The following is a 14220-nucleotide window of genomic DNA, read 5'->3' as shown; positions in this document are numbered from 1 at the left end:
ATCTTTTTTTTTTTTTTTGGTACTGTTATTTATTATTTGGTAATGTTATTGCAAACCTAGTTAATCAAGGAAGTATGTTTAAAAAGTGTACTTTATAAACACCACATGCACTTTAGCACATTAGTAAACACATGCATACATGTTAGGAATTAGTCCTTTTAGAAAGCATCCTATTATTTCATTATCTGCAGTATATTTTTATTTTTATTTTTTTTACGATTTGAAATGCACTACTACTTGCATAATCATGAGCCCCACCGTGAGTAGTGGTGATGACCCCATAATGACCACACTAGCAAAAGCTCTTTTTGAATTGCTTGTTTCTTTTGGCTTCAGCACCGTAACATTTCACACACAGAACAGCGCTTGTGTGTGTCTGCCACAGATACACTGTTATTTTAAACGAACACAAGTGCCCAAAGTAGAATGAGAGCCGCTGCAAGCAACCTTGGATTAAACGCTCATGCATAGTGTTCATAATGCATGTCACGGGGTCAAACTCTCTTTTGAGATCAAACCATTTTCATTACCAAAAAAGTCTGAGAGGGAAGAAAAATTATATAAAATACTGGCTTTTCATGAGATCTGTCTAATTAAATAGCCAATTGCAATCTTTTGCAATATTGTTCCAAGAACTTTATGAAATTCTGTAACGCTCCTCTCTTCTTGAAAATGTGAGAACTCCAGACAAACAAATCAATATTTGAGGCCTTTAATTAAATAGTCGTAACCAGACAGGGCTCCTGAAATCTTTAAAAATCCTAAAACATTTTGACAGATAGAGATTGTCTAGAGGATTAAATCTTAATCGATGATACTTTAATAATACCCTTGTGCTGAAAACAACATATGATGAAAAATACATACATATATATATATATATATATATATATATATATATATATATATATATATATATATATATATATATGTATGTATATATATATATATATATATATATATATATATATATATATACAGTACATGCATACATATATGAATATAATAATATCCTTATTAAAATATTCAGAATATTCAGACATGCTGTCTATATCTCAATCACTAAGTGCCTCAAACAAAGCCTGACAGACTTTGTTAAATCTCAAGCTAGCAAGTAGTTCTCGCTCAGAAGTGTTCATTGTCACTTAGTAGCTTGTAAACATGTTTCCTGTCAGACTGGTAGAAATCAGATTAGAGCTTGCCAGTTTGAGAAAACTCTAGTGTAATCTGCACAAAGAACATCAGTCAGTCAGCCAGCCAGTGAAGGGCTGTGGGTGGCATGAACTGACTGACAGACTGACTGTTTTACATAGCATTTTCGTTGATGAGTGAAATAAGGAAATGCCTCCATGGAGGAAACTGATAATAAGAATAGGAATAAGAATAAGAATAAGGGTAACACTTTAGAATAGGCAATACATATTAATAGTCTGTCAGTAATGTGTGATCCAATGTAAAAAGTGTGCTTAAGTGTATTGAATGTTCAAAAGTATGGAATGAAAACCTTGATTTTATGTAATGATATAACATCAAACAAATGCCACTTAACTGCTCTAACAGAGGGACATTTCAGTTACTTTGTGAATAAATAAAGTCACTAGTGTTTCAAAAAGTGCACTTATTTCACACTTCAAAGAAGTACACTTATTTTTTATGTATAAACATACTAAAATTGCACTTGATTATTTTTAACTGTGAAACATGTGAAATAAAAGTGCAGTACCAATAAATCAAATATGCTACTATGTTGTTGTAGGTATACATGAAGGTATGATATTTTTTTCTGGAGCAGTTTCCATTAACATTTCATGTTAGTATTACATCCTATTCACCACAGCTGTTGTTTGCATGAACCAACAATACCATGTTATTTTAATTGTGTCATTTTACATGTTTAAACGACTGTGGCAACTCAAACCAGCTTAATAACAAAGGGCAGGACATTTAACGTGTTTATTTTCATTGTGTGTGGGTGCGTGTGATGTGTTTTTATGAGGACAGACAACATAACATTACTTTTTAAATGAAAAGTTGACTCTGAAATAACAACACAATAAATTGAGTTATAGTTCTTGTTTAATTGGTTAAAGAAAGACAATTTAAAAAGCTACAATATTCAAATTGATTGACCCTCTTATCAATATAAACACCGTCACTGCACGCAAGATGATGGGCAAACATCTGCATCTCTGCTGCCTGTCTCAGTGAGAGTGGCGTTAATTGGTCACTGCCCGCAATCGACAGTTAAAAAATTTCCATTTCAAAAGATAAAAACTTCATCTGTACGGAACATCGTTATGTATGGAACATGGTTAGTCACAGGGATGTATACGGTTTATTAGGCAATTCAACACTTTTTTACGTTTTACTTTAGTATCATATTGGTATCGGAAGCAAAAAATGTGGATCAGAGCATCTCTACTTAAAATTTGAACTTTAAACTTCAGATAATTGCATTTTTTTTATGTTAACTAGCAGTGGTTGCAACTATATTGCTTAACTTATTCTATTAACCTTAAACCTACCTTAACAGTCTACTCTGAGAGACAGGTAATTGCAAATTAATGAGAATATGTATTTGACATGTACTTACAAAGTTATTTATAGTCAGTAGAATGTCTAGAGTGCACTATCAAAATAAAGTGTAACCAGAACCAGGGAAAACCAGGTGAAACAAACTGAAAGTCCATAAACCCTAACCCAACCATGATACAGATTACATTAGATTCAATTCAGTCTCACATACATGATTTTACAGTATATTATTTCCATAATAAACCATTTCCATTAAAGTATGCTCAAGTGTACTTCTCTTCGTTAGGGATATCTCGCTTCATTATTCATTTGAGTGGACATAAAGACCATGCATTGTGGCTTCTTCCTGCTTCTTCTGAAAACTAAAACTCTTTTTACTTCGAGTAAATGAATTAAAGACTGAATATTTGGTCAGTAATAAAGTACAAGGTCATCAGCGGCAGCAGCTCTATCGAACATTTAGCAGAGATACGACATTGGAATATTCTATAAGATGCTGCATTTGCTTGCGGGCAGTGAATTCTGTGAGGTTTGATCCTTGGGGTTCAGGTTTTAGAATTGCATTAGCTAACTTTAGCCTTACTAAACATGGAAGGAGGGTTTTGAATCAATTTGAGTGAGAGATTGACTCTGAACCTAATGTACTTATTTATTTCTTTTACTTTAGGGTAAGCAGTTGGACTGTTGCCACATATACAGAACCCAAAAGCTTTTGCAAGTCTAAGTGAATTCATTTCACACTCAATTGGCACTGCAGGGCTGCTGAGATCTACTTATTGAAGACCTGCTCCTGAAAGTGAGTCAGGAGGAAAAGTTCACGCACCGCTTTTCATTGACTTTAGTGGACTAGTTTGTCTACTAGAGTGTAAGACAGATAGACAGACAGACAGACAGAGACAAATAGATAGATAGATAGACAAATAGACAGATAGATAGATAAATAGATTGACATTTTTTTTTTATGTTTTTTTATTAACTCAGTAACTGCATGGAAAAAAGACAACATGAGAGAGAGTAAATGATTTCCTTTATAGTGAAATGCTTCTTTAAACTCTTTCAGCATTCAGAGGGATTTAGGCAGTTTCTGAATAACAACATTCTGTGCAGTAAAACAACAGTAACTATACGTTGTCTATCATATCTAACATATGTATACATACAATTAGAAAAAAAAAATACTTTTGTAAATGGCACACTTGAAAATAACATACATACAGTATAGACACACACACACTATGTTGCCAAAAGTATTCACTCACCTGCCTTGACTCACATATGAAGTCATTCATATGACATCCCATTCCTAATCCATAGGATTCAACATGACCTCAGTCGACCCTTTGCAGCTATAACAGCTTCACCTGTTAGGAAGGCTGTCCACAAGGTTTAGGAGTGTGTATATAGGACTTTATAGACCATTCTTTCAGAAGCAGAAGCTTTTGTGAGAAGGTCACACACTGATGTTGAACGAGAAGGCCTGGCTCTTAGTCTACGCTGTAATTCATCCCAAAGGTGTTCTATTGGGTTGAGGTCAGGAGGTCAGGTGCAGGCCAGTCAAGTTCATCCACACCGGACTCTGTCATCCGGTGTCTTTATAGACCTTGCTTTGCGCACTGGTGCTCAGTCATGTTGGAAGAGTAAGGGGCCAGCTCCAAACTGTTCCCACAAAGTTGGGAGCATGGAATTGTCCAAAATGTCTTGGTATGCTAGTTTCACTGAAACTAAGCGGCCAAGCCCAGCTCCTGGAAAACAACCCTCCACCAAACTTTACACTTAACACAATTCAGTACCGTTCTCCTGGTAACTCCTGTAGAAGCACGATTGGAGTCTAGAGTCCAGTGGCGGCGTGCTTTACATCACTGCATCTGACACTTTGCATAGCACTTGGTGATGTATGGCTTGGATGCAGCTTCTCAGCCATGGAAACTCATTCCATGAATCTCTCTGCGCGCTGTTCTTCAGCTAATCTGAAGGCCACATGAAGGTTGGAGGTCTGTAGCAAATGACTCTGCAGAGAGTTGGTGACCACTTCGCGCTATGCGCCTCAGCATCCGCTGACCCCGCTCTGTCAGTTTACATGGCCTACAGCTTCGTGGCTGAGTTGCTGTCATTCTGAAACGCTCTCACATTCTTATAATACAGCTGTAATAATAGGAGCAAGGATATTTCACAACTGAATTTGTTGCACAGTTGGCATCCTATCACAGTTCCACGCTGGAATTCACTGAGCTCCTGAGAGCGACCCATTCTTTCATAAATGTTTGTAAAAACAGTCTGCATGCCTAGGTGCTTGATTTTATACACCTGTGGCCATGGAAGTGATTGTAACACCTGATTACGATTATTTGGAATGAGTGAGCGAATACTTTTGGCAGTATAGTGTAAATATTCTCTGTATATGTACAATCTTTAAATAATGTTTTTTTGTTGTTCTCTACCATTATACATTTATGTATTTTTATTTTTATTCTCATTAGTGTTATTGTCCATCTCTGTGTTATTCTAATGGCTGTACTATCATGAACTATCAGTATGTCCAAACTTTTTTTCTGCCCCTGCCCCTGATGCCAAATCAATTTCCTTGTGTGGGTTAACATACAGCACTTGGTAATAAAGCTCTTTCTGACTTATGAAAAAAAATAAAAATTCAGCAGCACACCTGGGGCTTCATTTATAAAATTTTGCACAGAAACATTTAATAAATGCAGCTCGAGTAAAAGGCTTCTTTCAAAAACATTTAAAAAATCTTAACGCATATGACAAAAGTTCGCAATAATGAACAGTGGCTCACTTAAACACACTATTAAGTTATATAGCATGTTGCGGAGCTGATCTGCCAGTGTGTCAATATGCGTGTGTGTGTGTGTGTGTGCAGGTTTGAGACCCCATCAGCCCCGAGCATCTCATCAGGACGGCGGCTCTCCGCTGACGCTGCACTGGAGGCCAACAGATGGGCAGCGTTCAGCAGACATCACGACGGCACAGGAGGACGCCTCAAATACCATGCTCGCCTGATGAGAGAATTTAAATCACCACCACGCTTAAGAAAATAACAAATGAAGGTTACAGCATGTTTAAGTGAAACCGACAACTTTGGCACTAAATCGAGAAATTATTCTAGAATTGTCTGATCTTTGCAGGATTTTTTTGACAAAGAGAAAGTTTAAAAGAACTGCATCAATTTTTCGAAACGTTATAATGATGTAACATTGTACATTTGAATCTAATGAATTTATTCATGCTCGATAAAATTATTATTTATCTTTAAAAGTATGAATTACTTTTATTTGTGTTTATTTATTTTGTTAATATTATACGAAGTTTTATGCTGTGGGGTAGAACAGCTTCCAGCAAAGTAATGAAGAAACACACTATTTTTAACAAATAATGATAATAAAAAATATGAGCAGCAAATAACATTATTAAAGTGATATTTTATTATTATGTTATAAATTATTTACATATATTTTTTGCCATCCAATTAATGCAGCCTTGGTGATTTTTATCCTAATATAATAATATTAAACAATAAAAACAACAATAAAAATAATATTTAAAATTTTAAAATACCTAAATCTGCAATCCACATTCATTTATAGTTCTATATTATTAGTAGTATTATTATAAAAATAAAAATGTGACATGAATGTGATAAATATTCTCTTCATCAAGTTGGTTGTGAAAACTGTTCATAGATGAAAATATTTTGCTTACCAGAATTAGCATTTTTTTTTTTTTTTTTTTTTTTTTTGATTTGCAGCATTTTCCTCTTAAACAAAATCTCTTATTCAGGCAATCGATACAGCGTTAGTCATGCAAACACCACTACGAAGATAACAACAAACCCTTTGAAAAGACAGAAGTTTTTTTTAGGGGCGGATTTTTCAGAAAAATTTGAATTCAATTTTCATCAGTCAAAAATGAAGGCTATACTGTTCCTGTTCCACGCTGGATCTGAATCTGTCTGATTAAGATTCAAATGTGTGTGTTGACGCCAGTTGGGCCTGCAGGAGATTTAATTAAGATTATGAGGCCAACTGGGAGGTTATAAAGAACAAACAAACTCCGTGATCAGACTCATCTTCCTTTATCCCACCAAAATAATAGTATTATTGACAATCTCTGAATGCAAAGAGAAAATGTCACAAAAGCAAAAGACACACAACCGTGCCAAAAGATACTGAATATCTGAAGTGATTTAAGACTCGGTTTGCTCTTCTAAACGTTATACAATCATTTTGAGGAAAAAAGACACTGCCTTTAAGTCCTCCTGAGAATTCTCCGCTTGCCAGTTTGTAAATCGTGATTAAACTAAGGTGTGTAATTAATGCTTAATTTGTGTATTTGTATAATTGCAATGCTGTCACAGATAATGATAAAAATTGAGTTTCGCTTGCCTGTTGCATCATAAACCTGAAAGTGTGGTATTTTTGTGCCAGGTCAGATTACTCTGGAAGAACCTAGCTGATAATATTCAAGTTCAAACCCACTCTGCGAGTTTACATCTTGATTCACATAAGTAACATTCACATAACGCATGTCATAATTTTGTACTCCATGAATATATTTGGTTGAACGGCAGCTATGCTAAATGACTCCCCATTTGCTCTTCTGGTTCTTCCTCAGGATTGGATCCAGCATCTTTATTGTCAACATCCGTCAGATGACAAAAACCTGAAAAGAGATGAGGCAAGGATTTTAGACAACACCAACTTTCAATCAGAAACAAAGAACATGTACATGTGTAAATGGTGCTTTAACGTCTTCTCAATGTTTGTGCTTAAATGAATATGTGACATTAACAAAAACGCCATATGGACGTTACTTTGACATGATCACTTCTGATAACAGATTACTCTTAATGGTAATGTAGAAACATTTATCTTCTAAAAAATGCTTTGAAATGAAATATGGAAAACAATATGCAAATAAATGCAAATTAAACTGATGTGCATTTGTATTCGTAAACAGTACACAAAACGCATTCCCGTAACAGCCAGCATTCGCAAGAGCTTACATTTCATCAAACCATTAGTCTGAACTGAACGTATTTATCATGTGCGTTTAGTGTATCAGCATTTAACAAACATGTGTACACATAAAATACATGAACAAATTTCAAATTAGGTTGGAAAAACTTGACACTGGTGACATTTCTGCAAAATCATATTAAAAGGATGAAAAATGTCATGAATTACTCACCATGAGCTGTTACAAAACTCTATCGATTTCTTACTTGTTTAAAATAAAAAATAAAAAATAAAATAAAATATTCATAAGCATGCAGTTACTGGAAGCCATTGACGTTCATGGTACTAAAACTAAATACTATGGCTACAAGCAACTGTTTCTTTAACAACATTCTTCAAAGTATTTTCTTTTGTGTTTCAACAGGTAGGTAAATAAATGAATAAATGGTAAATAAATTGTCCACTTGTTTGAAATGTCCAGTAGCGTAGTGCGCAATTTTATTTAAGACATGAATGAAAATCTTTCAACATTTCAACAAGTGCAATACTGTACCGGGTGCGCAACAGAGCAACTTTACTCCATCAGAAAAAAACATTCATATGGAGCTGATCATATGATGCAAATGTCAAAATGTAATAACGCATTATGGTAAATGTGCAAAAATAAGTTTTATCAATCAATAATGTGCATATATATATATATATATATATATATATATATATATATATATATATATATATATATATATATATATATTTATTTATTTTTTTCTCAATAAAAGGATTTTGCAAAACTGTGTGTATTGGAAAATGTTATTGTCTACTCAGCAGAAGTAGACAATAAAGGAGAAAGGACCCAGCTCATTGATTTCAGTGGTGATGAATGAATCATATAGTCTTTGTCCAGTATGCACTCTCACAATAGCTTTTGCAAGGGTTTGGATATGGATGCCAAGCTCTGTGAGGTTAAAGTACATGTCCACACCATTATGCCATATCTTTCATTGCACAAGCAGATTGCTAGATGCTAGCCAATTGTCATTCTCGGTGGACCGTGTGCTGTCATACACTGTCTCTATGGCAACTGATTACTTGCACAGTGTGCATGTGGCCATTCGGGGGTGAGCTGGGAAATAAATTGCTGAATTCCTCCGACAGCTCTCCAAACAAACTCGTGCACAAACAAGGAGAACGAAGCAGCACTCGCTTGCATTCTGATGTCTCTGCATTTTGTGGTTCATGCCATCCTCGTCGCCCGGGCATGTTGTGTGTTGATGAGACAGGATCTGTGTTGTACTGGGCCACAGTGAGCTCTATATATAATCACCGCCTGGAGAAAAGCTTGCATCTTCCAAACACCAACTTTTCAGCAGAACAAGTTTGGGTTTGGTCAGAATAAAACTGCTTAGATTCACTACAAGCTGATGTCTTTTGTTAAACTCTAAAGGGTGAATAAGTGCAGTCTGGAAGCACACAATGTAATTTCATGGATGATATTTGTTATGTGGCATTGCGAAAGCCTAGAGTGCACTCTAAAATCCTGGGTTATTATTTCTTTCATAACCCAAATGGTGGGTTTAGCCTGTTGGGCTGTTCTGAATATTTTTACCCGGGTGCTGTTTTTTTTTTTTTTTTTTTTTTTTTACCCAAATGCTGGGTTCAGCTCATTGTGTCATCTTATTGTGTTATTTGCAATATTTTTACATATTTTATTTTTATTGTTATAACTATTATATTATTATTATTATTAATAATGTTATGACACAGCTGAGTGACATCTCATTTTTACGTTGCATTATGTAAAATAACATAATTAACGCCACATTAAAGATACATTAAAGGAAATAAATGCATACAAAAAAAAACACATAGATGTGAAGCTAAATGTGTCTGATGCTAACATTCAAAAACATCAGTTTTCAAATATCCCAGCCTCGGCCCTAAGCGCCCGGACCAGAGAGTGGCGTGTGAGCAGCCATCAGACTCCGCCCCCTTACCTGGACCCCACCCCTTCCCCACTTGAACTCTGCCTGACCTTCACTACCCTGCAGCACGATGAGGACAGCAGTTCCCTCACTTATTTTTGACAATTTTTTTGTGATTAGTTAAAAAAAGGCCTGATGCCACACCCACTGTGTCTGTCATTTGCTCCTCCCCTCACAATATATATATATATATATATATATATATATATATATATATATATATATATTCTATTTTGCTCGTGAGTGTGTGGTGTGTGCTCGAAAGAGTATTATCCTTTGTTTGCTGTGCTGTATTTTCTGAAATCAAAGCTCCAGCTCACTTCAGCTCAATTCACAGAACAAGCCTCTTTTCTCAAAGGTTCTCACAGAAATAATCAACTTTAGACAATGCTCTCACTTCAAAGTGCACATCCTAATTGATCCTGTAGGTTTCTTTTGATCCCTTCAAATGGAATAACACAAACCCCCACAGGAAATCAATACAAATTAAACACACGCCTCCATTTACCAAGGTGGTGATAACCGGTAATTACTCTTGACTCCTCCCACACACGCTCAAGCAGATACATAACCATCACTTACAGGAACTAGAACATAAGGTAAATGACATGGAATAATTGCGCGCATAAGTCCGTCATTACAGCTCAAATGGTCGCTTTCCTCTCAGCATGTATTACATCAAAAGTAGATTTTAAATCAAAGTAGAGACCAAAGCCATTATGAGCTTTTTCCAAGTTACAGTAATCTGTACTCTTTTACGCTCTCTTATGTCATTTCAAATACATATATACAGTATGACTTTAATGGTAAAAAAATATAAGAAAATCAAAAACAGCATAAAAATGTCTATACTCACACAGATAGACTCAAAACTTCTGAGCCATGTAATTTGCTTTGCATAAACAACAGAGGTCTATCAAAGGTGTTATTCTCTAATAATTTTCTGCTTTTTGTCCTTTTTTAGAGCTAGACAACTCTTTGCCAACCAATTAATGGATATTCATTGTATAAAATAGATTACTGTTAACTTAAGTAAAAAAAAAAATGGATGGTTTGAAATCACTGATTTTACATTCGGGTTGATCTTTTTTCACTTTGTTATTTCAATCTTAACTGTGCCCACATCCAAAATAACCCTCTTTAAAAGCAGGCACTTGCGATTTAAAATGTCTAGAAAGAGACCCATTTTGAAAGTTCTTATCAGCATTTAGTATTTAAACACAGTTTAATTCAGTAAAAAAAAAAATAATATGTGCCAATAATATGTATATAAAATTGCTTATAATTAAATCCTGGCAAATGCATGGACATATAATACAGTTCTGCATCCATAACATATATATCAATCAATTTTATTTTATTATTTTTCACAATTTACATTTCTTGTTTGATAAATTATTTTATCTGATGTTGAAATTTAAATAATACCAGTGACACTTGGTGACTCAAACTGGTCTTTTTACAAGAATTATGTAAATGTATTTAGGTAATATAATTATGTTCAAAAATGTGATATGCTTAGTACAAACTACGTAACTGTTTATTTGACATTCTACTAACTATATGCAATTCTGTAACTACATTTCAAGTAATTAAATTTACAATTACATGCCAGCCAGCTTTCATTAGAGTATCACTAGACTGCTATTTAAGGGTTAAGGTTAGTAGAATAAGCTGACATACCCACTGAGAGTTACTTGTAGTCAAAATATATAAGCAGACAGTATACTAATAGTTTAAAGACTGCTAGATGGCAGTTGCAAACTTATAACGAATAGAATGTCCAAAGGTAATCAAAAAGAGTGTTATTTTTCTTTTTGGTTTAATTAAGTTTACTTCTTATTTTGTTTTAGAGATGATAAATATTAATAATTTATTGTTTTATTGCAAGGAAAAAACTCTGTTCTTTGCAGAAATCCTTTATTCTGTCTTACCCAGAATTCAAACCAGCCGTACAGTGGCATATCCATCTGTTCATCTCATAAATGCGCTGGCACAGAGAGTCTATTAAATCTGTTCTATCTGCTGTCAGTGAAGTCACTGTAAAGAAAGACACTTTGGTAAAGGGTTTGTACCAGTTCAACCACATTGATCGACTCAGAAACAACAATTTGTTTACAGTTTGAGACCTGCCATCGGCAGCGCCTTCATCATCAGAGGAATTTTATGCATGTCTGTTCAATGCATTGCTATTCCAATAGCAATAAAGAGGCATTCTGGACAGGAAGTGAAAATATGTGATGATATGACACAGTTTTTCTCTCAAGCCTTCTCTGGGAGCTGGCGGCAGAGGACTGTGGCCTTTCCAGCAGGCTGCTCCGAGTGTTGGAGTTTCTCCTGTCCTATCAAAGCATTATCATCCAAACACGAGCAGCAGCCGCTGCAGCCAATACAGCCCTCTGATAAAGCGAGAGCAGCGGACTGAAGAGAATCTCTTTGCAGAGCTATGTCGGTTTGTGCATCAGCAGCAATGCCAAAGAGACTCCCAAAGCTCTGATAACGAGGGACTCAGAAAGAGGAAAGGACGACTGGAAACCACGGAGCGGCCAAGTCGATGATCTCAGAAACTTACAGTCTGCTGCCATGCACTTTAGCAAGGATGCCCAGTACAAGAGAGTCCAAACACAGGGAAATAAATAAATATACCTTTAAATAATAAAACATGTCTGCTGTATTCCAGTAGTCCAGGTATATTTTAAGTTGCATGAAAAAACCCCAAAACACTACATAATGACTTATTGATTAAGGTATGAATTGCAATAAAAAAAATCCCATAGTAATAGTTGTATAAAATGCAGTAAAGATGCATAACAATAATAATAAATTCTGCTATGCAATAAAATGCACCAGACAGTGTGAGAACGAATCTCTTTGAATCACCATTATAGGATTATATGTGTATAGGAGGGACTCTAAATCTGCATTCAGTGAGAGTGATAACCTAGAGCTGTGTTTTGCATTATCATAATCAAATAAAAGTAACTGAAACAAAGCTAAATAATGCATAAACATACTGACTCCATCTAAGAAATATTTATAATTTTTAGTAGCCAACTAAAATGAAAAATAAATAACAAAATAAAACCAAATAAATCTATTGAGCTCCCTTTATGATATAAATAATATGTAATACATGTTCTCACATAGTAATAAGCCAGGTTCTAAAATTAAAAGCATAACATGGAAAAATGAGATGTGCTTCCTGAGGAAATTATATGAAAAACATGCCATCACTCAAATGACAGATTTGTCAGATTTCCATGAGATCATATATTTTGTATTGGGTACAAAAAGGTTAGAGATTCCATTACACAAAAGTTAATATTTACCTGCATGACCAGTGTTTGCTCAGTCACAAGTATGGCTGTTTCTTTGCAAGTGAGACATTTTAAAAAAGTACTGCTTTTTTCGCTAATGTTAGTTGGATTTTTACATCTAAAAGGGTCTAATAATAGTACTGTTTTAAAATTGGTTTTCTATCATGAATTTAAACCACTGATTTGAACGCTAGTTTAATTGGTGGGTGTTTGTGTGTGTGTGGGGGCGGATTAATTAATTAATTAATAAGAGCTTTGCAATTAATAAAGATTACAGCTGACATATTTGTTTTATAGAATGAAAGAACAAACGCATTAAATGAACGGACAGAATGAATTCATAAACAAGCAAATGAATGAAGAAAGAACAGCATTCAACTCTAATTCAACATTACTTCCACATAAAAATGCATAAAAATTTTAAAGGAGTGTTGTATTTTTGCTTTAATGATGGTTCCTCATCCGTCTCAGACAGATCAGCATACAGTACCAAATGATAAAACGAACGCGTCGGGCGACAGACAGCTTAGTCTAGGTAGTTTGAGGAAAGGAGGAAGATTTATGATCTAATCACGCTGGCAGTGGTAGTGCAGTGCGAAGCCCCAATCCCAGTATACATTTAATTGAATCCAGCGCTTGAGACAGTGGAGAAAAAGCAGCTTGTGTTAATGAAGAGTAATGGGGAAGATCAGAGCGCCGAGCAGGTACTCTGCAGAGAGATTACAGTGCCCAACTGGAGAACACCGCACAGGTTAGCGCGGCAATTACACTAAACCCGAAAGGAAATACTACAGAACAAAATAATATGACATGGATTGGTGCAAGGATTTCAAAACAGTGCTTTGTATGTCACTGGAGTTTTTAAAGAGTATACACCAAACAGCGCTGCACTCCCACAGGGATGCCTGCAGGTCATGAAATATGATCTTTGCATTAAATTGAATCACATGCATAAATTATTAGAGAAAGAGAGAAAACAGCATGTGGCCAGAGGCCACAATGACAAATTCCCATCTCAGGAAGTGAGGCCACTTAGTTGCCAGAGCTGAAGAATTTGTTTAATGACCTCCGGCTTGTTCGAGGTAATGTGATGGGAAAACAAAACAATAAAGTAGGGTGAAAATGAAATAATTATCAATTAAGAAAAATAGTCGCCTACTGGTCATGGCATGTGTTCCTCACATCTGGCTTTGAGATCAATCAAATGCTGCTGAACATTTGATGCTGATACTACTAATGGTGATTCGTCTCTTGGATCTGTATGACCGTTCTCTACCCAGGCGGGAATTGGACAGCCATGGCGGTTAGTCAAACAACAAATGGATAGTCAATTAACTTCCATTCGTTGCTTAATTGCGTGGAAGAGCTGCACTTGCAGCACTTCAATTATGTGTGCTGTTACTTGGTGTGTTA

The sequence above is a fragment of the Puntigrus tetrazona genome, chromosome 5 (genome assembly GCF_018831695.1).
Source record: "Puntigrus tetrazona isolate hp1 chromosome 5, ASM1883169v1, whole genome shotgun sequence".
NCBI classification, from domain to species: Eukaryota; Metazoa; Chordata; class Actinopteri; order Cypriniformes; family Cyprinidae; genus Puntigrus; species Puntigrus tetrazona.
Note: the sequence above shows the minus strand (reverse complement) of the source record.